We start from the raw sequence: 26,675 nt of genomic DNA, 5'->3' as shown, positions 1-26,675 counted from the left end.
TCTTGTTGCTTCTGTGGGTTATTTTGTTTATGCCCTAGGAACAGAAATCAAGACAAGTAAAAGTCACTAGGTATCATTTTCTTATCTGAGCTTCTCCATTATTAATGTGCCCTACATTATTCTAAACCAAGAAATATTACTTGGGGTGCTGGGTGCATTTGCACCTTTTTCACATTAATTGACTGAGCCCTGGTCTACACTAGGACTTTAGGTCGAATTTAGCAACGTTAAATCGATTTAAACCTGCACCCGTCCACACAGTGAAGCCCTTTATTTCGACTTAAAGGGCTCTTAAAATCGATTTCCTTACTCCACCCCTGACAAGTGGATTAGCGCTTAAATCGACGTTCCCAGCTCGAATTTGGGGTACTGTGGACACAATTCGATGGTATTGGCCTCCGGGAGCTATCCCAGAGTGCTCCATTCTGACCGCTCTGGACAGCGCTCTCAACTCAGATGCACTGGCCAGGTAGACAGGAAAAGAACCGCGAACTTTTGAATCTCATTTCCTGTTTGGCCAGCGTGGCAAGCTGCAGGTGACCATGCAGAGCTCATCAGCAGAGGGGACCATGATGGAGTCCCAGAATCGCAAAAGAGCTCCAGCATGGACCGAACGGGAGGTACGGGATCTGATTGCTGTATGGGGAGAGGAATCCGTGCTATCAGAACTCCGTTCCAGTTTTTGAAATGCCAAAACCTTTGTCAAAATCTCCCAGGGCATGAAGGACAGAGGCCATAACAGGGACCCGAAGCAGTGCCGCGTGAAACTGAAGGAGCTGAGGCAAGCCTACCAGAAAACCAGAGAGGCGAACAGCCGCTCTGGGTCAGAGCCCCAAACATGCCGCTTCTATGATGAGCTGCATGCCATTTTAGGGGGTTCAGCCACCACTACCCCAGCCGTGTTGTTTGACTCCTTCAATGGAGATGGAGGCAATACGGAAGCAGGTTTTGGGGACGAAGAAGATGATGATGAGGAGGAGGTTGTAGATAGCTCACAGCAAGCAAGCGGAGAAACCGGTTTTCCCGACAGCCAGGAACTGTTTCTCACCCTAGACCTGGAGCCAGTACCCCCCGAACCCACCCAAGGCTGCCTCCTGGACCCAGCAGGCGGAGAAGGGACCTCTGGTGAGTGTACCTTTGAAAATGCTATACATGGTTTAAAAGCAAGCATGTGAAAGGATTACTTTGCCCTGGCATTTGCGGTTCTCCTAGATGTAGTCCTAAAGCCTTTGCAAAAGGTTTCTGGGGAGGGCAGCCTTATTTCGTCCTTCATGGTAGGACACTTTACCACTCCAGGCCAGTAACACATACTCGGGAATCACTGTAGAACAAAGCATTGCAGTGTATGTTTGCTGGCATTCAACCAAAATCCGTTCTCTCTCTCTCTGTGTTATCCTCAGGAGAGTGAGATATAATTCATGGTCACCTGGTTGAAATAGGGTGCTTTTCTTCAGGGACACTCAGTATAGCCCATTCCTGCTGGGCTGTTTGCCTGTGGCTGAACAGAAATGTTCCCCGCTGTTAGCCACAGGGAGGGGGGAAGGTTGAGGGGGTAGTCACGTGGTGGGAGGAGGCAAAATGCGACCTTGTAACGAAAGCACATGTGCTATGTATGTAATGTTAACAGCAAGGTTTACCCTGAAAGAGTGTAGCGACTGTTTTATAAAATGTGTCTTTTTAAATACCGCTGTCCCTTTTTTTTTCTCCACCAGCTGCATGTGTTTCAATGATCACAGGATCTTCTCCTTCCCAGAGGCTAGTGAAGCTTAGAAAGAAAAAAAAACGCACTCGCGATGAAATGTTCTCCGAGCTCATGCTGTCCTCCCACCCTGACAGAGCACAGACGAATGCGTGGAGGCAAATAATGTCAGAGTGCAGGAAAGCACAAAATGACCGGGAGGAGAGGTGGCGGGCTGAAGAGAGTAAGTGGCGGGCTGAAGAGAGTAAGTGGCGGGCTGAAGAGAGGGCTGAAGCTCAAATGTGGCGGCAGCGTGATGAGAGGAGGCAGGATTCAATGCTGAGGCTGCTGCAGGACCAAACCAGAATGCTCCAGTGCTTGGTTGAGCTGCAGCAAAGGCAGCTGGAGCACAGACTGCCACTGCTGCCCCTCTGTAACCAACCGCCTTCCTCCCCAAGTTCCATAGCCTCCACACCCAGACGCCCAAGAACGCGGTGGGGGGGCCTCCGGCCAACCAGCCACTCCACAACAGAGGATTGCCCAAAAAAAAGAAGGCTGTCATTCAATAAATTTTAAAGTTGTAAACTTTTAAAGTGCTGTGCGGCATTTTCCTTCCCTCCTCCACCACCCCTCCTGGGATACCTTGGTAGTCATCTCCCTATTTGTGTGATGAATGAATAACGAATGCATGACTGTGAAGCAGCAATGACTTTATTGCCTCTGCAAGCGGTGATTAAAGGGAGGAGGGGAGGGTGGTTAGCTTACAGGGAAGTAGAGTGAACCAAGGGGCGGGGGGTTTCATCAAGGAGAAACAAACAGAACTTTCACAGCGTAGCCTGGCCAGTCATGAAACTGGTTTTCAAAGCTTCTCTGATGCGTACCGCGCCCTCCTGAGCTCTTCTAACCGCCCTGGTGTCTGGCTGCGCGTAACCAGCAGCTAGGCGATTTGCCTCAGCCTCCCACCCCGCCATAAACGTCTCCCCCTTACTCTCACAGATATTGTGGAGCACACAGCAAGCAGTAATAACAGTGGGAATATTGGTTTCGCTGAGGTCTAAGCGAGTCAGTAAACTGCGCCAGCGCGCCTTTAAACGTCCAAATGCACATTCTACCACCATTCTGCACTTGCTCAGCCTGTAGTTGAACAGCTCCTGACCACTGTCCAGGCTGCCTGTGTACGGCTTCATGAGCCATGGCATTAAGGGGTAGGCTGGGTCCCCAAGGATACATATAGGCATTTCAACATCCCCAACAGTTATTTTCTGGTCTGGGAAGAAAGTCCCTTCCTGCAGCTTTTGAAACAGACCAGAGTTCCTGAAGATGTGAGCGTCATGTACCTTTCCCGGCCATCCCACGTTGATGTTGGTGAAACGTCCCTTGTGATCCACCAGAGCTTGCAGCATTATCGAAAAGTACCCCTTGCGGTTTATGTACTCGGCGGCTTGGTGCTCCGGTGCCAAGATAGGGATATGGGTTCTGTCTATAGCCCCACCACAGTTAGGGAATCCCATTGCAGCAAAGCCATCCACTATGACCTGCACATTTCCCAGGGTCACTACCCTTGATATCAGCAGATCTTTGATTGCGTGAGCTACTTGCATCACAGCAGCCCCCACAGTAGATTTGCCCACTCCAAATTGATTCCCAACTGACCGGTAGCTGTCTGGCGTTGCAAGCTTCCACAGGGCTATCGCCACTCGCTTCTCAACTGTGAGGGCTGCTTTCCCTCAGGGCAGGGGAAAGCAAGTCACAAAGTTCCATGAAAGTGCCCCTACGCATGCGAAAGTTTCGCAGCCACTGGGAATCGTCCCAGACCTGCAACACTATGCGGTCCCACCAGTCTGTGCTTCTTTCCCGAGCCCAGAATCGGCGTTCCACAGCATGAACCTGCCCCATTAGCACCATGATGCATGCATTGGCAGGGCCCATGCTTTCAGAGAAATCTGTGTCCATGTCCTGATCACTCACGGGACCGCGCTGACGTCGCCTCCTCGCCCGGTATCGCGTTGCCATGTTCTGGTGCTGCATATACTGCTGGATAATGCGTGTGGTGGTTGATGTGCTCCTAATTGCCAAAATGAGCTCAGCGGCCTCCATGCTTGCCTTGGTATGGCATCCGCACAGAAAAAAGGCGCGGAACGATTGTCTGCCGTTGCTCTGACGGAGGGAGGGGCGACTGACGACACGGCTTACAGGGTTGGCTTCAGGGAGCTAAAATCAACAAAGGGTGTGCCTGTACATCAAGGAGTATTTCAGGCAGGACTGCACGGAGGGTTCCAATAAGAAATGGTGCACCAAAGTTATCGTTGTTATTGGAACAAGGAGGTTAGCCTGGCCTCTGATTGATACATGGCTAGATTAACCTCGCTGCGCCTTCTCTGTGACGGACTGCAGTGTGATCTAGACAGGGGAGGAGGAAAATGAGTACAAAACAAATCTGGTCTATTTCTTGTTCTGACCCACTCCATCTATCCGTTACATCTTTGGCTGGCAGCAGACAAAAAAGGCGCGAAATGATTGTCTGCCCTTGCTTTCACGGGGGGAGGGAGGGTGGGAACGGGGGCCTGACGATATGTACCCAGAACCACCCGCGACAATGTTTTAGCCCCATCAGGCATTGGGATATCAACCCAGAATTCCAATGGGCAGCGGAGACTGCGGGAACTGTGGGATAGCTACCCACAGTGCAACGCTCCGGAAGTCGACGCTTGCCTCGGTACTGTGGAAGCGCTCCGCCGAGTTAATGCACTTAATGCACTTAGAGCATTTTCTGTGGGGACACACACACTCGAATATATAAAACTGATTTCAAAAAAACCGACTTCTATAAATTCGACCTAATTTCGTAGTGTAGACATATCCTGGAGAACTGATTATCTGCTCTCAGGGTAACTGCAGAACTTCAGTGAGCTCCACTAACATGTAATTAGTTACTGACATTTTCTAAATTAGCTAGGAATAGTCACATGCCAAATCAGGTCCTCTCTCCTTTGCAGATAGACCATATAAAGCTAAGGACAAGAACTGAACTGCATGAGTTTTTGGTAATTGGTCATGCCAATATCTTTTCTGCGCCACCACCACCACACATGCTGACAACTTGTGCTTAAAAATAAATAAATGAACAAAACAAAAACACTTTTATAGTAACAGGTGGTGTTCAATAGGATGTACTCTGTGCGCGTCCCACTGTAGGTGTACATACACCCCGCGTGCGCAAGATCACAGACTTGTGACCAGCAGTCTCTGTTGAGGCCATGCAATGCCCCCTCATTCTCCTCTATCATACAAGGGCATAAAGGACGGGGCAGTTGCAACAATCTCTCAGGGTAGTTAAGAACTGCAAAATAAACAAGTGTGGCGATAGTCTGGTCCTATCTACACAAGAAAGCAACCTCCTGAAGCACGTGTAGTAGTTTCTTCTTCTGGTGGTGGTTTCAGCAAGAGAACAGGAAGCTTGATCGACAGTTTAGATAAAAACTGAGAACACTTTAAGAAAGAACTTCAGGTGAGGTCTCGGCACTACCTTGTTCCTGTGGAGAGTTGTAATTGAGATTTAGCCATAAGCATTTGAAGCTCGCTCACTCACTCACTCGGCTGAAGTCAGAGCCCACCAATAAAACCAAGCTTCAGAGTGAGGTCGTGTGTGGAACATTCTGAGAAGGACCACACTGAAGTCCCAGGTTCTCTGACTGGTGATGTAAAAGTTCCTTGATAAACTTTAATACCATGGAGTGAGACACAACCAAACAACTATACAGACCAGTGGCAAGGTGAAATTGCCGTGAGGTAGCCCAAATAGAGCTGAGTGGAAGCGCAGCCTGTTTCAAGCATAAGAGGTAGTCATGGGTCTTAGGTACTAAGTTCTGAGCAGGGTCCAGACCATGCTTGGCCACCTGTATGGAGAATCTCTTCCATGACTACGTCCATCTGATAAATATTTCCCTATTCTGAACAACAATTTTCTGGACCTGGAGGGAGCAGACAGTACCTGTGGTACTCAGACAACCAACAGCTGTACTGTCAGATGCAGTGACCCCGGGTCTGGATACAGTATCAGGCAGTGGTGCTGTGAGATCAGGTCCAGATGGCCCAGAAGCTGGCTTGGTGACTGAATGGATATTTTAAGAGATCTGTCAGCCAAAATTGTCTTGGCCAGTAGAGAGGCAATCAGAATGACTATGACCTTATCTCTGCTGATGTTGGAGATCACCCTGGGAATTAGGTGAACAGGTAGAAAGGCGTGGAGCAAACCTCCATCCCACTGTAGGAATGGGCTTATTCCACCTATGGAACAAAATTTCTAATATATGACATCGTACTTGCTGGCAAACAAGTCTATCAGGAAAATCCTCAAAGACAGAATATCAGCTCCACTATCAATCTGTGCAAGGACCATTCATGTTTGGTCACAGATTAACTGCTCAGGACATCCACTAGGTTGTTGTTGACTCTCAGGAGGTGAAGGGCCATTGGTATCACCTTGTTCTGGTGACATCAAGTCCGAAACTAGATGGCCTCCCAGACCACAGGGGTGAGAAGAAGGTGCCCTTTTTTTGTATGCAGTGCATATCTGTGTTGTCCATGAAGATCTGCACTACCAAATTCCAGAAGACATGCTGGAGCTCCACACAGGCCAGCCTGATAGCTCTGTGCTCCAGGACAGTCATCTGTCTCCAGAAAAGTCTACGGATCAGGTCCTTTGAATTTGTAGATGGTCCAATGAGCTCCCCAGCCTGCCCCAACACCTCTGTGATCAGGATCTTTGTCAGGGAGGCGACTGAAAAGGATACTTCTCTTAGTATGTTTGTTGGGTCCACCCGCCAAGCCAGCTCTGCAATGACATGCTGGGAGCACTGAAACCATCCTGTCTAATATCTTGCTGGGGAACAGACTGACCTGGAGGGGCCACAGATGAAGTCCAGTAAGCCGTGGTGTCATGTACGTGCATGCTGACATGTGGCTAACATTGCGAGACAAGTCCATGCTGTTGTAGTCTGTTTTAATGTCAGCTGAAGATTGAATGGCTGTAATGTCTGGAACCTGTCCTCCTAAGGCAGATATGCATTTTCAGATCTGGAGTTCATCATGGCTCCTATGAGGGAGTAAGAGATGATTTTCGTTATTCACTAGTAGGCCCAACTGAGTGAACAGACATATAGTGCATTCCAAACTCGCTGTAGTCTCCTGCTGTGATCCCCCTCTGAGCAGCTGGTCATTCGGATAGGGGTAAAAGTGGGCCTTCTCAGGTGGGCCACTATCACCAGTAGGCATTTTGTGAAGATTCTTGGTGCTGTGGAGAGCTTGAATGACAGTATCTTGTACAGGTAATGAGTTTGGTTCCCCCACAATCTCAGAGTGGTCCTAGCATCCTTTAAGGAGTGGAGCAATCATCAGTTCTTTTATTAAAGATCTCCACCTCCCTCAAATGGGAGGTCTTGTATGGTGTCCTGGATCTTTTCTAATATTCCTGATGCTAAAAGCCAGGAGACCCGCCTCATGGGTATAGCCAGTGCCATCAGTCTGACCACCACATCAGCAGCATCGATGGCTGCCTGTAAGGCTGTTCTGGCAAGCATCTGGCTTTCTCTAATGATCTCCTTTAAACTCCTCCCCAGCATCCTGCGGCACTTGCTCCAAGAAGAGAGGGATCTCTGGCAAGCTCTAGGGTAACTCAAAGGATAGCGAGGAAGTATCCCTGCTTGATGCTGGGAGGAAGGTATAGTGTGGTGGTGGTGGTGGGGAGGAGTATTCTTTAAACACTGGGGCTGAGGGGCAATTTCTCTGCTTCAGAGCCCAGTGCTGTTAAGGTGCCAATGATGCCCCCATACGGGATCTTGAGGACTCTTGGGGGGGGTGGACCTTGGTCCCATAATTATCACCACAGTAAATATTTCATCGGTGCCACCCTCCAAGCACAGATTTAGGCATCCTGTCCTTGGAAGAGTGATTTATTTTCTCCTTTCTCTGGGCAGTGCCTCTCTATGCTGGGAGCTGTGTCTGGCTCCACTTGGCCCTTCTTTTCAGCCTTACCTTTGTGTTGAGGCACCAGTGCAAGGTCCAACAGTAACCGTGCTGTTGACTGAGGAGCCAGTGCAGAGGCCAAGGCCAGTGCTGAGTTATTGGCACTGATGTCAGAATAGTAACAGTTTTGGGGTTGAGATAGCAGCAGTTGGTAGAGAACCACTGGCATAGGCTATGCCCATTGACATGGGATATGAGTCCATAGCCGGTAAGAAAGGGCTTCAATCTTTGAAAGCTGAGAGTCCAACATGGCAGTTGGCTCAAAACACGTCACCCAGTTGTACTGGAGGGAATGGGAAAAATCCTCCTGTTTTTTGGGTGGTTTTTGTTTGTTTTGTTCTTTGTTTTTTGTCAGACATTTCCAAACAATACAGTTAATCAGAGATAAGGGTGAATAAGTATTTCTTCAAACTATGCATACAAGAGGAGTCTGAAGTAAAAGAAGGGTAGCAGGTCAAACAGTCACCAGGTTCCATCTTGCTGCCATGGGCAGTAAGGGGGAACTGCCATAGGGTCGAGGCTGCTCTACCCTTTATCCCCTTGTACAGGAGCATGAGGCGGCACAGGTCACATTCATGGTGCTGACAGTAACATCTAGTAAAAAAAACAATCTTTGGGCACCTAAATACTCGAAGAGCCACCTAAGCTTTCATTTACACAAAACAAATAACTCCCTCACCCAACAGTTCAGTCCTCATATGCACAAAGATGGCTTTAGATAATAAATCAAAGGTTTGGTCTACATTAGATAACTAGTTTGTTCCCCCTCAATCACTTGAAATAAATGCACTTCACATTCATACAAAGTGCTTCTTCCTGCAATAATCGGGGCTCTAAGCAGTGATGAGCTGCCAAAATCTTAACAACCGGTTCCCTCCTCACCCCACAAGGGGGTCGTGGCCCGCCCCCAGCCCGCCTCATCCAACCCCCTCCCCTGTTCCCTGACTGCTCCTGGAACCGGGCAGGAGGGTCTCATGGGCCCCTATGTTACCCCGCCCCAAGAGAGGTGGGGAGTCCCGGTGGTGCTTTCCTGGGGCTCCTGGGAAGCATCTGGCAGGTCCCTTTGGCTTCTAGGGGTGGGATAGCGTAGCGGCCACTCCCCCCACTGATCACATCAAAAGCGGAGCCTTAGGCGCAGACTCCGTGCGGGCTCGGGGACTGGAACACCCACGGGAAAAGTTTGGTGGTTGCAGAGCACCCACCGGCAGCTCCCCGCCCCATGCCCGGCCCCAGCTCACCTCCACTCTGCCTCCGCCTCCACCTCCTCCCCACTCTGCTTCTCTGCCCCCCACCCCCAGCTTCCCACGAATCATTTGTTTGTGAGGGAAGCCTGGGAGGGCTGAGAAGCTGGTGGTGGTGGCTTCACACTCAGGCCCAGGGAGGCAGAGGTGAGCTGGGGCAGGGAGCGGTTCCCCTGCGCGCCTTCCGCCCTCCCCCCCACCCACCTGCTGTGGTGTAGGTGGCCCTCCTCGTGCCCCCCCCCCCCCCCGCCCCAGCTCACCTCCGCCTCCTGGGCCTGAGCGCAAAGCCGCTGCCTGCTTCTCAGCCCTCCCCGGCTTCCCACGCGAACACCTGATTCGCAGGAAGCTGGGGGGGCCGGGGGAGGGCGGGCATGGAGAAGCAGAGTGGGGCAGAGCGTAACTCAGGGGCAAAGGTGAGCTGGGGCCAGGGCAGGGAGCTGCCGATGGGTGCTCTGCACCCTCCAAATTTTCCCCGTTGGTGCTCCAACCCCAGAGCACCCACAGAGTCAGTGCCTAAGGCACCACTTTTGGCTGGTTCTAAAGGGGCGTCTAAATTTAACAATCAGTTCCAGTGAACTGGCTCCAGCTCACCACTGGCTCTAAGGGATGTTCCAAACAGGCCTTGATTTTTAGGGATAAACATAGGTCTCTTCACCTTTTCCTCCAACCCCCAAACTCGTGTTCACAGCTGTTCAGCCACCTGTGGTTTGGTGACTGCAAGCCCCATTCTGACGGTTCACTTGGGGTTGATCAAATTGTGACCTGTAGTTACTAAGCCGGGGTAGTCTATTTTTTTTGTCAATGTCCAAGATCTCTTGATCAAGGTATAGTCAAGGTCCAGACTCCAGAGAAAAACAATAAAACAACAACAAAAATAATAAATAAGTAAATAAAAAGATTTTGGGGTCCATTCAAAAACAAGTGGCAGTCTGGATTTGGCCCCCAGTCTGCCTATTGACTACTACTGGTTTGCCAGCTGGTGAGAGCACTAGCATGATGATAAAGGTCAATTCTAGGAGATCTCAGTCCAAGATGGCTCCACTGTCTCTTGCCCCATTACTGACTCCCAGCCTCAGGAAGGTGCCCACTCTCCCTGCTACAGCTCTGTTCTATTAAAGAGGGCAAGCACTAATTGAACTACATCCTGCCACCCAAAAAAAGGCAGAGACCCCAGTATTCCCACCTGACAGTTAGCCAGGAGATTGAGAAGGGGGAATGCTGGTGGAGAACATTATGAGGGGCTTAGGTGCTCCTCCCTTCACCTTCCCCCACTACTCTGCTCTCAGTCCACATGCCACAGGTCATCTGCCAGATGAGGACACAAATCGGTAGCATTTCTGGTTGGGAGAATGGGAAGAAGTGGAAGTAGGTGAATGGTCAGGAAGGGACTCTCAGCCAGTAAGCTATGGGAAATACACTGGCAGATTTGTCTGAGGCTTTAGGACAGTTACATCAAGGCTAGGTTCTAGGTGCGCTACAAATGTTAATGATGGTGTGTCCAACTATGTCACGTACCCAATTACATCTGACAGGGCTTTATGCAGTTCTATATACACAGCAGGATATATAAGCCAGGGACATACTTATGAACCATCTGTTAACAATAAGAACGGATTGGAAGGAAAAAAAACTGAAAATTTTCAAAAGTCAATACTTTTTCCATTGGAAATAAAGGACATATTTTCCAGTCAGCTCAACTGACTGTTACATGGAAAATAGCTGTGTGTGGATTCAGCCATATTATTACCTTCTTACAAAGAATTCAATATGAAAAAAAGTGGTTCAGCCATTTTACAGCTACTTGTGAACAAAAGCAGTTAATTCAACTGTTTTTCTCAAAACTATCTTGAACAAGTTATTCCCCTCAAACAAACAAGTCAATAGGTCTGAAACCGAACTGATAGGGGACTAGAGAAGTTCTGTGATGCTTCTAAGACTGTCTAGTCCAACAATTCAATTTATCAGGATAGTAACTGTACTGGTTACCCTAAAACTACATCCAAACAAAACACACATAGCCAGTTTAAAATACAAGTAGACGTTTTTCCTAATCACTGACACAATTACCTTTTGCAACACTTAAATGGCAAGCACTTGTAGAATGACTATTACAATAAGACAGCACTGCAATACAATTGTGTATTTATATACAAAAATGTTTCAGCCATCAAAATACATGGTCCACATCCATATTTTAATAATAATTATAGGCGAACATGATTTCTCTGAAATGATACAGGGTTTGCCACTACTAGTCCCTCTGACATATAAAGATGGCTTCACTGTGTATACAGAAAAATGGGGGGTTTTTCACACCTTTCTGGGGGTTTTTTTTGTTTGTTTTGTGTTTTTATTTATTTTAATATCTAATCTCAGGTTCTCCCTTCTCTCTCTCTTAGCTAGAAACTCTGGCATATTCGGGACTGTAACAAAGATCTCCCTTCCAGCAAATAGAGGTATAAAAAGTATTCTTTTTAAACCGGTGGTTCATTCAAATGCCCCAATCAGGATCAGGATCCTGTGTTAGGAGAGGTGCAAATACACGGGATGACACTACACCTGGCCTAAAGAGTTTACAATTGCAAATTATTAGACAAAAATTTCAAGGAAGCAGAAAATATATTTAAATAAATTTGAGGCCATTTTCACATATAACAAGTGGCATAAAAGTGTTACTTTAAAGGTGGCCTAAAAAGCAAGAGTGATTGCTTCCTAAATTTCCTTATGAGAAAAATCTAAAAGGCCTTGAAAAAGGCAGGAGGTGATTTATCAATTCCCTGGACTCTGCAGTACTTGATAGTCATTAGCTTACAGTGGTATATCATCATCAAACGTCTTATTCCTCCCTCTTTCCTTCATTAGCAGATGTTTGTAGTAAAGCCAGCCTTTGTTTCTAAGAGGACTCTGAAATGGATTCTTAAAAGTTCTGCCAGCAACTTTAAAATTAATTTGCCCTTTCTTTTAAGTAGCAAGAGAAAAGCTTTTCTACCAATCACAAGTCATCAAATAAATGTAACAGTATTATTTTGAAAAGAGTAAATATGTTCTACTTTAGTCTAGGTCCACACATGGAAGCTTCTTGTAGCAAAACCACACTTTTACCAGTACAGTTATATCAGTTCCATTTAGGCTATGTCTACACTGCGCTTTCATCACTATACGTTTTGTTGCTCAAGGGTTTGAAAAAACCACCCACCACCCCCGAACAACAAAAGTTGACACAAAAAGCACCGGTGTGGACAGCGCTTTGTGGGCGGGAGACACTCTCCCGGTGACGAAGCTACCGCCTCTCATTCAGGGTGGTCTTATTTTGTCGCCGGGAGAGCACAGCTGCACCATTGTAAGGTGCGTAGTATAGATATAGCCCTATACCTTGTCATATCTCGGATCGACGTAGCTATGCCAGCAGAAGTCTGCAGTATTGACCTGGCCTCAGTAGATGTTTTAAGGAGCTGCAGTACTCCTGACTGAAATATTCATCTCTGACTAGATAATTCCCGTAGCTGTCTTGGGTCAGTAACTTAAGTGATATCCAAATATGACAGAGTGATAGCAGCAGCACCCTGATCACCCTGATGGTGCTGCAGCATGAAGTAGGCTGCAGGCTCAGCTATGAACAATTAAATACTTTCTACTGCAGGAATGAGAGCACCTGGGTGGTAATTACTGGGCTCATGATGAAATCAGGAGGATATAGGTAGAAGGAAGAGGCAGCAAGGGGGAGCTTTCTACAGCGTTAAATCTGTCCGCAGAAATGATATTCTTAACAAAAATATTACGGCTAGCCACAGAACTTGTGCAATTGGCTATAGCTACTGTAATAGTAGGGATGCTGCTGCATATAGATAGCAGGCAACAAATTGGCGGACAAAGGCAAAAAGTAACATTAATCATGAACAAGTTGACCTAGTAATCCCCTTAGCAAACTAGAATTTAAACATCTAATCAAAAATGAGCTAAGGAAGGAATGGCAAAAACTGTGGGCAAATTAAACAAAAAGGGATAAATTCCGAGAAGTATGTCCTACATTTGACAATGTTGACATAATCAAAGGCCCTGAGAGGAAGAACAAAGTGGTTCTATTTAGAATTATATCAGGGCATTGTAGTAATTTATTTCTAATTAACATGCACAAAAATAAATTATGTATGACATGTAAAGGTCCAGGAAACAATAGATCCTTTTGGACTGTAAAGACCACACCAATGATAGGAGGTGTTTATATAAAAAAAATAAGAAGCCTTAAAGTAACAACATTTTTCTTGCAACATTTACGAAAAATACAAGGAAACTGGGGCTCAATAGTAAAAGCTTTTCTGCAATTCTTTAAGAACACCAGGAAAGGCATGAGAACTAAGTCATGAAAAAGATATAAAAGTACAGTGCATTCGGGGATCGAGAACGAAGTCTGCTACTCCATAAAACAAAAGTAGCAGCTCAGACAGGAAGCTTAGGGCTTGTCTACATTACCAGCCGGATCACAGGCAGTGATCAATCCAGCGGGGGTCAATTTATCGTGATAAATCGACTGCTACGCACTCTCCCGTCGACTCCGGAACTCCACCGAAGCGAGAGGCACAGGTGGAGTACACGGGGGAGCGTCAGCTGTCAACTTACCGCAGTGAAGACACCACAGTAAATAGATCTAAGTACGATTGATTGATTCCCCTCCCCGTGTAGGCCAGGCCTCAGAAAGTGAGCTGTACTGAAGAGGGAGGCTGCATGGAAAAAAGCTCTTCCTCCAAGATGCTTGTGTTATGTTTGGTTTCAGAGTAGCAGCCGTGTTAGTCTGTATTCGCAAAACGAAAAGGAGTACTTGTGGCACCTTAGAGACTAACAAATTTATTTGAATATAAGCTTTCGTGAGCTACAGCTCACTTCATGGGATGCATGTTTAGCAAACAGTTTAGCAAACACTTCAGCCCTCCTAAGCTACTATTGTTTTTTGCTCTGGGTTACTAAAGGTTAAACTTTTGTTTTTGTAAGTAATCTCTCACCTATCTGTCCAGAAAGCATGCTTCAAGGCTTGAAACTAATATCGGTTTTAAATGTTTCAAAAGAGACTTCTCTAGATTAAGTCTAATGCTAGAAGTTACACAAACTATAACTTACATGTTTCAGGTAATACAGACAAAAGACTTTTCCTCTGCCTCCTGCATCCCATATGGAAGCACTGAACACACCAACACCAACAGGAATAATAAAGGGCCTATTAAGGATGCTATGCTGCAAAACCAGCAATGGGCAAAATTCAAAACAACAAGCTGTAATCACGGATACAGTAATCTACATATAACTAGGATTTCCTGAGGTATTCAATAAAGTCAAAATTTACATCTTTTAGAAAAAAGTACAGTTCTTCATTGTATTCACCAAGTCTTCATTCTACGTAGTTCTACTAAACAGGTCACTGATATAGTAATATCCTCTATGAACCAACGTAGGTCCCATCCTCACTAGCACAAAGCTAATGGAGTTAGATGTCTAGAGATCAGAGAAGGAGACCGCAAATCAGGAAACCCTCATCCAATGTAAATCGACATCAACTTCAATGGCATTCATCTATGCAAGCTGAAGAGCTGGTTATACAACTCTGATTTTAAAGTTAATTTAGCTAAACTGTTGGTCTTGAATCCAGTGAGAAAGTTTCTCCAGCATAGACAATGCCTAGGGCCTGTCTTTCCATCTAGGACAACAGAAGCACAATACAGAAAACCAAAGAAATACAAGGACTTCAGGCTCATTGTATATCAAAAACAGTAAGACCCAAAGACCTTAGAAGAATATGGTGTTTTCACAAGTGAGACAAACCCCATAGTTCACAGAGATTTTGTACTGTTAATCATTTAAGAATTCAAACTGCTTTACAAGAACAGGTTCTCTCTGTTTCCTAGTTTTGATCAAGTCAAAAAATATCATTAAAATGGCCCTTCACCTTACTCGGCTTCTTGCCAAAAATGAGGAGGAGCACAAAAAATAACCAAAACTTCTTAAGGCTGTAAAAGTTGAATGGGCTTGCTCATCCCATCTCTCCACTCCTTATGTTCTTGACGTTTCTCTGAGATGTCCGTGCTTAAGGGAACAAAGCTGTCATTTGCCATCATTTTCCCTCCTTGCATCATATACATCCCTGTGAGGAAACCCTCATTTTCTAACTGTCCTACCGCTTTGGTGAGTGACTGAAGGACAGATAAGAAGAGAGAGACTATTACACCGTACCTGTAATTGTACTATCTTAGAAAGAGAAAGTATTAAAAAAAAAATCTACCAGCTCTCCACACAAGACTACATTCCCATTCAAAAAAAAAAAAAAAAGCTACAGAAGTGACAAACAATGTATACAAACTTTGCAACAAAAAATGAAGTCTTTAGTCTCAAAAGAGAAAAAAAAAACACTGTTTATGCATTTGTCTTATCTGCTTTGGTGTACAACTCCACACACCCCATAATAGTAGGAATGGGACCAGAATCTTCCTTAATTTAAGATAATGGTCTAGCAGAAGACTAGCTAACACCTTTCTTGTCTCTCACAAAACTGCTCAGCATCTTTAAAAGCACAATTGAGCAAAGAATAAGCAAAAAAATTGTTTTGCAAGCCATTTTTCTTTGTAAAGAAACATGAATGCAAATGTGTTTTGTGATTCTCTGGTATGCGGGGGACAGTGGCGGATTAAAGGTTTTGCCGCCCCTAGGCCCTGAAATAATTGCATCCTCCCACCCCAACTCACCTCTGCTCCGCCTCCTCCCCTGAGCACGCCGCCAGGTCCTGCTTCTCCCCACTCCCTGCCAGTGCTTGTGTGCGAAACAGCTTCGTGACGGATGGGGGAAGAAGGGGTAACGCGGCATGCTCAGGAGAGGAGGCGGGGCCAGGGCAGGGATTTGGGGAAGGGGTGGAGTTGGGGCGGGGCCGGGAGCCATGAACCAGCACCAGGGGAAGCAGCCTCTGGCTGCTATTATAAATTTGTCGGCCTAGGCATTAATATGCCGCTGGCTGGGGATGGCCAGTGGAAAGGGGAGTGAGAAAAAGCCTTTAACTCTTCACTATCTTTGTGTGTCATACCTAGAGAGACTGATAGGAACTCAGTCTTGCCCCCAAGTTTAGAGAAAATTATTAAAAAAAAAAAGAACAGCAAGAGATTTAACAGTTTCAGCCAGTCCTAGATTCACTTCTTGCTCACCTATGCTTTGGAAACAAATATGAGAGCCTCCTTTCCACTGTATCTAGGAAATAAGCAAGTTGTGACCTGTATATTTTTTTATCCATTAATCAAAGCTGCTTTACATGAGAGTCTTTAGCCATGGGTGCATGCAAGGTAGGAAGCTTTCAATTTTAACTACTTTCCACCTCAAGCCACATTGAAACCTAATTACATAAAGAGTGCAATGTATTGGTAGAATAAAGATAAATATGCAGTTCATTAACACATGAATGTGAACAAACAGCAAATGTTTCTCCTCCTCCCCCAAACACGTTTACATGTGGAAACCACAACAGGATTCTTCAGACATTTCACATCTAAGCGAACTTTTCTGCTTAAAAAAAAAAAATGGCTAGGTACTACAGTTAGTTTACTTTGATTCATTTATCTAGAATGACTCTCTACCTAAATAATTTCATTGAGTCACCTTTCTATTTGACCCAATTAATTGCAGCAGGTTTAACATTGAACACTGCAGATTTTAAGCAGACAATTCATGTACATGCACACTAAGATGGCATATTTAAGAAGGACAAGAAACTCAAAGATTTACTATAACCTAACGTAGTGAATTTAAAATAAGCCTCTTCTGTAGAATATGCTACATATGCAATGTACTGCAAATACTGCTTATTTAATGTCTTATATAAAATGTTTAAAATATTCATATTATACAAGTTTGAAATGACATTAGTATTTGATTCTTCAATGTGCCTAATTTTGTGTCCATAAATAAGACTATAATCACATAACGGTAGCTAGTACCAGCTCTATTTGTCCCTCCCCAATTTATCTATATTTTTTCCTATAATTAAAATGGCCACAGTAGTCCTAACAATACACTGTGGCCTCATCCACACACAGAAATTGCATTGCTTTAATGAGTTAAAAAAACCCAATTCAGCTAAATCAGTGCAAAGCCCATATATTAGTGTAAGCTAACCTGATATAACCCAGTTGAAAAGTATGCCTATGCAGGGCTTGCACTGGTTTAACTAAATAAGTTTCTAAACAGATTTTAGTTAAATTGGTTCAATTTATAGGATTAGACAATGCATTACAAAAGTTGGCTATAAATTCTGAAACTCAATTTATACTTTTATCTGTTAAAAAAATAAAACACATCAAATACTGCATTTGGACTTTCCTTATCACAAACGTTTTGTACCCAGAGGTAAGGTCTGTCAGCTTGAAGCTGTTCACAATCACTCCCCTATTCAACCACATTATTGAGTGAGGAGCGGGAAAACAAATGAGGCACTATCAAATTATCAAGATAAATGTTTTTAAACGCATACCCATTTCTAAATTATGCAATACTATTCTGATCACTTTGGTGTAACATTTTTAATAATTTCAATGACAAAACTTGCAAGTTAAATAAATATTTTAATTTATACTTTAGACTGTGTTAGACAGTTCTAATTAAGACTGTCTGCATTAACATATTTAGATAATCACATCTGTTGCCATGTACGAAAAAAGTCCCTCTTCTAAGCATAAAAATATGAAATAATGCTTTAGAAATTACTGGTGAACCACATTAATGATTTACTCATATGCCAAGTCAGCAGTAACACTTGCCTTTGGATAATACTGCTCTGAACAGTACCTAAATATAATTTTATAAAGGCATGTTTAAAAATAATTTTCTTTTCTCCTTGTATGCCAGACAAGGCCATGTCTACATGAGGAAATGGACCAGAACAGCTCCAGTATAATTTAGGGGTTCTGGAATAACTCCCCATGTGGACACTCGATTCCTGAATAAAAGCAATTTTATTCTGTAATAGTAACTTCACTTCCAAGATGGAGAAGTTATTCCACAATAAAGTCACTTTTATTTCAGAACAGAGCATCCACATGGCGGACAGGGATCATTCTGGAATAGCTAAATAAGAATAGGTTTCAGAGTAGCAGCCGTGTTAGTCTGTATTCGCAAAAAGAAAAGGAGTACTCGTGGCACCTTAGAGACTAACAAATTTGTGCCACAAGTACTCCTTTAAATAAGAATAGCTATTCTAGAATAAATGCCAGTCAATTTTCCCATAAATCTACAAAAGAAATTTAACTGAACAAATAAACACTTTCCTACCACTGATCTAGAATCTTAATTATCTTGCAACTGTTTACCATGTTAGTTATTTCATGCACAATATTGCTACACTAGGCAGCCCGGGAGTCATATCACCACAATGTTAAACTGTCATTTCAATGGAAGACAAGTACAGAGGTGGTGCACCAGTGGCCACATTGTTAATATTAAAAGATCCCAGGCACAAAAGGCATGGCTGTGCAACTAAGTATGTAGTTCAATGCTCTGTACTATGAGCAAAGGCTAAAGGAAGTGGTAATGTTTAGTTTGGAAAAGAGGAGATGGGGGGGGATGATATCCATCTTGAAAGGCTGCCATTAAAAAAAAAATGGAGAAAAGTCGTTCTCTTTTGCCACAAAGGACAGGACAAGAGGCAATGGGTTCAAACTACAGCATAGCAGATTTAGATTAAATCTCAGAAGAAACTTCCTAACTGTAAGAACAGTAGGACAATGGAGCAGACTGCCTAGGGAGATTGTGGAAGCTTCTTCACTGGAGGTTTTCAAAAGGAGACTGGATCTGTCTTGGATGGTTTAGACAAAACAAATCCTACATCTTGGCAGGGGGTTAGACTAGACCAGTGGTTCTCAACTGGGGCACTCCAAGCAGGTTTTACGGGGTCCGCCAAGCAGGACCAGCTTTAGACTCGCTGGAACCCAGGGCAGAAAGCCACAGCCCCACTGCAGGGGGCTGAAGCCCAGGGCCTTGAGCTGCAACACCTGAGGTGGAAACAGAAGCCTGAGCAACTTCGGTTTGCGGTGCCCCGTGGCGTGGAGCCCCTGGCAATTGTCCTGCTTGCTACCCCTTAATGCAAGCCATGGCTTTTATATGCAGAAAACCAGTTATGGTGGCACAGCTGGGCTGTGACGTTTTTAGAGCATGTCTGGGAGACCTCAGAAAGAAAAAGGTCGAGAACCCTGGGACTAGACGACCATTGCAGTCCCTTCTAATCCTTTGTTCCCCCCAAAGACTAGTTATGAGAACCACACTTCATCATCTGCCTTCGATCCAATTCAACTACGCGGCACATTTTAGAGCAAACAGAAATGTGCAAAAACCTGAAGTCTACACTGCATCTGGGAGTGCATCTCCCAGCCCAGCTCCACAGACTTGTGCTAGTAAGGCTCACACTAGCAAATTAAAAATTGCAGCTGGGGCTGGAGCTCAGGTTCTCAAGCCTGGAGTTGGGACCACTGCCTGAGCGACTACATCAAAGCAACATCTGTCTACACAGCTATTGTTAGCGTGCTAGCACAAGCCCCAGTACCACATGTCTGTGGATCCAGTCTGTGAGGCTCATTCCCAGATGCTGTGTAGACGTACCCTTAAAATCTGTTAATCTGGGCTCTTTTGCATTCCTTGGAATTGGACTGTTTATTTTATGAAGTGTTTGGCTTTTCTTCCCTAAAAGACAGCTTCCTTTATGCAAATGAACATTTGTTCTCCATTGAGATTGTAAAAAGAATAAGGTGCCACAAGTACTCCTTGAGACTCACTTCATCGGAGCTGTAGCTCACGAAAGCTCATGCTCAAACAAATGGGTTAGTCTCTAAGGTGCCACAAGTACTCCTTTTCTTTTTGCGAATACAGACTAACACGGCTCTTACTCTGAAACCTGTCACTGAGATTGTATCTCTCTGTAGTCAGCCATTACCAGTAAAATTCTCAAAAAGAAAAGGAATACTTGTGGCACCTTAGAGACTAAACCAGTAAAATTCTGTCCCTCTTCCCCCTCCATGGGAGTATTATCTTTAAAACCAGAGGCCTGTTCTACACACTGTTCTTGTGCTGGTATAACTATTTCAGTTTGGGATGTAATTTTTTTTACCAAGGTATTTATAACAATACAACCCTTTATGTAGGTAAGTTATATCAATACAAAGGGGCCTTATACCCATGTAGCTTATGCCCCTTCCCATATACTGTCATAACTGTGTCCACACCAGGGAGGTTACACTGCTTTAACTAGAGTGGTTGCAACTTGTGTGTAGATGAGCTCTAAGACACGGACATCTTAACAAATCAACAAAGTTTTTGTTTTAAAATGTACTTTTGTTTGGCTTTAAAAAAAAAAGCCCAACACATTTAGAAACTCAAGAACAGGAATCAGAAAATCTTTACAAAGAACTGGGTGGTTCCAATTATTTCAGATATCCTTACACACACACACACACAGAAAGTAAAAGGGCTATCTGAATATTAATATTAAGAATAGTTCTTCAGGAACTGGAATGGAAAAAGACAGTATAACTGGGCAAGTTAGTCATAAAAAAATAAACCACAAATAAAAAGAACATTAGAAGAGTCACTTCATTAACCACAAGGCAGTCTTTGTGACCTCATGTCCATTTTCACAGGTTTTACAGTTCTCCTTTCAATAAGGTTATTTCATTAGTCTGTTTCACCACAGCACAAGAGAGCTCCTTATCCACATTTTACAAATATTTCTCTGAAAAATGGGCTTCAATGCTTTACTTCCAGCTCAGAAAGTAGCTCACCTAAAAGGGCATCTTGTTTTGATCGGACTGAACCTGTAGTCTAGTCTCTTCAATCTTCCCGTAATATTCTATTGATTTTCTAGTGCTTTCTGTAGCCTCTCACGAATCCATTTTAATCTGTAGTTATCACAGATAAATATAGATAGATGCAAAAATACCTAGTTTCTCCCAATTAGAGATCATATATGATTCAATGATGTTCACACAAGTCAAACCAGACAGCATTTAAGTCTACCACCACGAAAATACCAAACCAAAGGACACAGATAAGAGCCACAAGCAGGATTTGCCATGTGTGCATTGTGAAGCTTTTACTATCAGTACAAATAGCAAGAAGATTTAAGATGCTTAACATACAAAACAGTTAGTTTATGCCATTAGAAACTAGTATGCCACAGATAAAACAGATTTTTTTCCTGTAAATAGTTTAAAAATCACAGTTGCCTTAACTAAGGAAAGTAGTGAGCTATTGACAAGCAGGATTTAAAATCAATTAGTTTTAAAATAGGTTTGGTCATATAATTCAACATATACCACTCAGTTCTACAGAAGCATTTCAACAGAGATACATTCAGAGTCACTGTAGAAAGAAAAGGAGTACTAGTGGCATCTTAGAGACTAACCAATTTATTTGAGCCTAAGCTTTCGTGAGCTACAACTCACTTCATTGGATGCATCCGATGAAGTGAACTGTAGCTCACGAAAGCTTAGGCTCAAATAAATTGGTTAGTCTCTAAGATGCCACTAGTACTCTTTTTCTTTCTGCGAATACAGACTAATATGGCTGCTACTCTGAAACCTACTTCTAGTAGGATAAAGATCACTAGTAGACTGGACAGAGTGTTAAACCATTTGCCCGCTTTCACCACTTCGCTGTTGGATTGAGTAGTCAGCTAGTAAAGCCTGATCATTTTTGAACCTCGGGAACTGTATAAAATTCAGCTTTTCCCCCACCCAATAAGAGAGATATGGTCATTCTCTATTTCAATTGTTAATGACTGGGAGAAGGAAGTTAATAGTCAGGGTACCTCTGCTCACATATTGCTCTTCATAATTTCAAATTCTCTTTATATAAAATGTTTTAAGTTATACACATGGTGCTCTCTGCATCCCCATTTTTGAAGCATAACAGGCCATGCCACACATGCTTGCTTTGGTGCCCCCATAATGTGGTTTAATTATGATGACTGAACTAATAGGCTCATATCACAGACTTTTACAGGTTGACCCCATGTCATTCTGATGTATCATTTTGCACCAGTTCAGTGCTGTAAATCAATTTAAGATCTCCAGCAGGCTGAAAAGGCTGGTAATGATGCTTTCTCTGCAGTCTCTGGGGACTCCACATTATACACAACTTACATTATTTATAAAGCTGAGGAGATGCCTCCATTAGCCTTATAAGACTACAGAAATGAAGGCTTTTGTATACACACAACTTGGACTGGGTAGTGCACACTATTGTATTTTAAATATGGTAACATTCAAACTTATTATTTCCTATTTTTTTTAAAAAAAAAACAAAAAACAAAAACAAACATGGCTTCAGTCTAACTTGCACCCATAAAGTGGTTCAGAATTTAAGGAGGGTCTGTAAAAATCACTCCAGTATACACAAAAAAGGCATAGCAATGTTATTAACCACTGTATCACTTTTCTTTACATTTCATCCCTTTAGGTACTAGTTTGAACTCAAAACTATATTTATCAACTTCCAAACACTTGAATTGGTAGACACTGCTTATACAGAAACTGAAGGATCTCAAGCTGTTTATCTAGTCTTTTTCCTACACTGTACTGGATCAAAGAGTACACAAAATGAAAAGTAGACAGGATAGCATAAGGAAAAAAGTGTATTTGATTACATACCAAGGGAATGGAAGGGTCAAAACTAAAGCAAGGACAAATCCCTACCTTTAGGGTAACCTGATCTTGCCTTGAACTGATCCTTTCTGGAGACCGTGTAAGGGTCCTGGATCACCCAACTCCAGCAAATTCTTTGTCAAGCTCCAAGTTACAGTGTGAAATGAATTACAAGAGGAGAGTCTGAACAACAGCACAGAATTATCAAATATATGGGTTAAGTGTTATTCATCTTAACATTAAAAAACCCTAAAGACAGCCACTGTAAAGGAGTCACAAAAATGAAGTATTTAATATTTAAACAAGGAGCAATGAGAATCTTCTACCAACTGCCCTGCACAGAACTCCTGTCCAGACTGATATATTTTACCTTGTGAGTTGCAACTGGAAGCAAGTCGCCAATAAATTTAATGTAGTACTTAGAGACAAGATTAAAATCAGTTTTAACACAGCAAGTTCCTTTACAGGATTCATTCACTGTTTGACACACTGAGGTGTGGGCACGTGACCACATGAAGACTAGCAGAATTTTAGGTGTCTGCTTATAAAGAAAAATAATCTCTGTGGGTTCTTAGCCTCAGTTTTGAGCTTCATGTTGTGTAATGTACAAAATCACAAACAAGCTAAGTCTTACAGGGAAGGAGAAGTCAGAAGAGGCAAGAGTTGACAGTTTTTATGTAAAAAGAAAACGAGTACTTGTGGCACCTTGGAGACTAACGAATTTATTTGAGCACAAGCTTTCATGAGCTACAGCTCACTTCACTTAGTCTCTAAGGTGCCACAAGTACTCATTTTCTTTTTGCAGATCCAGAGTAACATGGTTGCTGCTCTGAAACCGGTTTTTATGTATAGAGCGGTCTGAAACATAACCTTTTACCTAAAATGCTAATTTCTAGAAACACAATATCCTACTATGTCTGCCATAAACTAAGGATGGGCATATATTTGCTTCTATATGAAATGTACACCAATGAAAAAAAAGAATTTGATGTTTCTGACAATCCAATATTCCACCCAAGAGAAGGGTTGTGCCCATTCTTAGATGCAATGAACATCAGTTCTTTTTCCCTAAATATATCTTCCAAAAACTAAACTACAAATAAGCATATGCTCTACAAGCAAACTGCAAAACCGGCCTGTACATCTTCTGTAATTTTATAAACTGCTAACAAAGGGATAAATATTTTGCTTCTTACTCCATCAAAGCTCCCACTGGCTTCATTAAAAATGATAGGGTCTGGCCCAGCTACTTTAGAAAGCATGATTGAACACTTGCGCATGGACATATCTTAATAAAATTTAAAGGTACATCTCAAGCTGGATAATCTCATTCTGTACAGCAGAAGTAAATTGAAAATCACATTGAGAGAAGGAAAATCACGTGCATCCAAACCTCCTAATAATCAGAAGATTTTAAGTGAACTTTCCTTGACCTCTAAACAAATCTTGTTGCAAAAAGCAAATCCATTCGGAGGGACAAAGATTTGGAGTAGCCAAGTCATTAGAGAAATGCTTTTCCCAAATAAAAACAAAAGGGCATTTGCCTTGTGCTAGCCAGAGCTTTACAGGAACCGTTGCAAGTTTCTCCCACTTGGCTGTGAACACAATGGGGCCAGGACAAGAGTCTGAGGCAGCAGAAGCCCCAGGAATAGGGTTTTCTCCTGAGAAAGGGGGAAAGGGAGAAAGGAAGAGGGAAGGAGAGCGCTCTTGGCGGCTCTATTTTTAATTCCTCCAGCCCAACAAAGAAATCTGCCCAGAAACTTTAAACCAAAGAAGGCAGCAACGCTGAAAGCACAGAAGTCACAGGTTTCTCTCCGGGCACCCGCAGAGACGCCATCATGCTGGAGAAAAACCCTGTCCCCCTCCAAAAAAATAAAAAAAATCCGTCCCTCCCTACCCCAAACGGTGGTGAAAAGAAGAAGCCCGGACCCGAGCCCGAGGTTGGAAATAACCGGGGGAAGGGGGAGCAACAAGGCAAAGCGCAGCCACCATTCAAACCACTTCCCCGGCGGCAGCAAGCCCTGCCCGGCCCCGGCCAGCCAGCAAGCCCCAGCACGCGGGGGGTGGGAGCTTGGAGGGCCCCGGGCCAGGCACAGGAGGCGGCTGGGGAGAGGGCAAAGAAGCGCAAAGTTGTTACCGGCTGCTGGGCGGCGAAGCGGGCAGAGGAGGCACCGAACGCCGCGGCCGCTCGCTGGCTGCCTCCGTCCTCCCCTGGCTGCTGCTGTTGCGGCTCCAGCCGCCAGGCAGCCCCGCACTCGCTCTGCCTCTGCGCCTGGATTGATCTGGTCTCACTGGCGTCAGGCAGTCGGAGCCGCCCAGCCTCCACTTACCCCACTGCCAATATAACACACACACCAGGCCGGCGAGGGATCCTCTCCAAATTCCCACCCCCGCCAGCAGCTGCAGCTGCCTTGGGGCCCCTCTACAAAGTACTGGGTCGTGCTCCCCTTGCATTGCCGGCTTGGTTTGGTTTGTTAGCGCCAGCCTCCAGCGTTCAAAAATCACGAAAGTGACTTAAAAAGCACGGTTTAAAAAAAAACCCAGGAATATATTTGGGCTACTTTTTATTTTCCATCTGGTTTCGCAGTCTATAGGGTACACTTGCCTCACGTTTTCAAATGTGTCCCTGCAAACATGAGGGCTAGTAAAAATGTATAGCTTTAATAAAATTAATTATTATTGCATCTGATATTCTCACAACAATCTCGTGTTTCCAGGAGTTGTGGCCCTGATTCTGCAGTGTAGTCCATGCCTGGGCAGAGATTCACCACCACGGAGCTCGTGCTGGGCGCAGAACAAAGTTGGCGAGGAAGGAGACTGAGAGCTTGTCTATACAGTGAAATTGCCTGGCATAACTTAACCTGTATAATTATATTGCTACGGTAAAGCCAGTAAATTTCTCCATGGGCAGCACAGCATGGGGAGGAGGTGACCAGCCCTCTGTGAAGAAAGAAGTGGTTCGGGACTATTTAGAAAAGCTGGACGAGCACAAGTCCATGGGGCTGGATGCGCTGCATCCGAGAGTGCTAAAGGAGTTGGTGGGTGTGATTGCAGAGCCATTGGCCATTATCTTTGAAAACTCATGGCGATCGGGGGAAGTCCCGGACAACTGGAAAAAGGCTAATGTAGTGCCCATCTTTAAAAAAGGGAAGGAGGAGGATCCTGGGAACTACAGGCCAGTCAGCCTCACCTCAGTCCCTGGAAAAATTATGGAGCGGGTCCTCAAGGAATCAATTCTGAAGCACTTAGAGGAGAGGAAAGTGATCAGGAACAGTCAGCATGGATTCACCAAGGGCAAGTCATGCCTGACTAATCTAATTGCCTTCTATGAGGCGATAACTGGCTCTGTGGATGAGGGGAAAGCAGTGGACGTGGTGTTCCTTGACGTTAGCAAAGCTTTTGACACGGTCTCCCACAGTATTCTTGCCAGCAAGTTTAAGAAGTATGGGCTGGATGAATGGATGATAAGGTGGATAGAAAGTTGGCTAGATTGTTGGGCTCAATGGATAGTGATCAATGGCTCCATGTCTAGTTGGCAGCCGGTATCAAGTGGAGTGCCCAAAGGGTCGGTCCTGGGCCGGTTTTGTTCAATATCTTCATTAATGATCTGGAGGTTAGTGTGGGATTGCACCCTCAGCAAGTTTGCAGATGACACTAAACAGGGAGGAGAGGTAGATACGCTGGAGGGTAGGGATAGGATACAGAGGGCCCTAGACAAATTAGAAGATTGGGCCAAAAGAAATCTGATGAGGTTCAACAAGGACAAGTGCAGAGTCCTGCACTTAGGATGGAAGAATCCCATGCACCGCTACAGACTAAGGACCGAATGGCTCGGCAGCAGTTCTGCAGAAAAGGACCTAGGGGTTACAGTGGACGAGAAGCTAGATATGAGTCAACAGTGTGCTGTTGTTGCCAAGAAGGCCAATGGCATTTTGGGATGTATAAGTAGGGGCATTGCCAGCAGATCGAGGGACGTGATTGTTCCCCTCTATTCGACATTGGTGAGGCCTCATCTGGCGTACTGTGTCCAGTTTTGGGAACCACACTACAAGAAGGACGTGGAAAAATTGGAAAACG

At 44.3% G+C, this 26,675-nt stretch overlaps 1 protein-coding gene across 3 annotated transcripts in view; it reads right to left on the bottom strand.

Annotated features, from left to right (window-relative positions):
• Positions 1-24,921, bottom strand: part of SMAD1 (SMAD family member 1) — a 75,627-nt gene extending 50,706 nt beyond the window's left edge. For 2 of the 3 annotated variants that reach the window (XM_073341274.1, XM_073341273.1), the window contains exon 1: positions 24,736-24,921. The gene's annotated coding sequence lies outside the window, so the exon portion shown is untranslated. Of the gene's footprint in view, positions 1-6,577; positions 6,676-24,735 lie in introns of those variants that run through there. The other variant, XM_073341275.1, reaches the window with a different exon arrangement.
• Between the last annotated feature and the right edge of the window lie 1,754 nt (positions 24,922-26,675).

Source organism: Lepidochelys kempii, chromosome 4 (assembly GCF_965140265.1).
Source record: "Lepidochelys kempii isolate rLepKem1 chromosome 4, rLepKem1.hap2, whole genome shotgun sequence".
NCBI classification, from domain to species: Eukaryota; Metazoa; Chordata; order Testudines; family Cheloniidae; genus Lepidochelys; species Lepidochelys kempii.
This window is presented reverse-complemented; position numbering and strand designations above follow the sequence as displayed.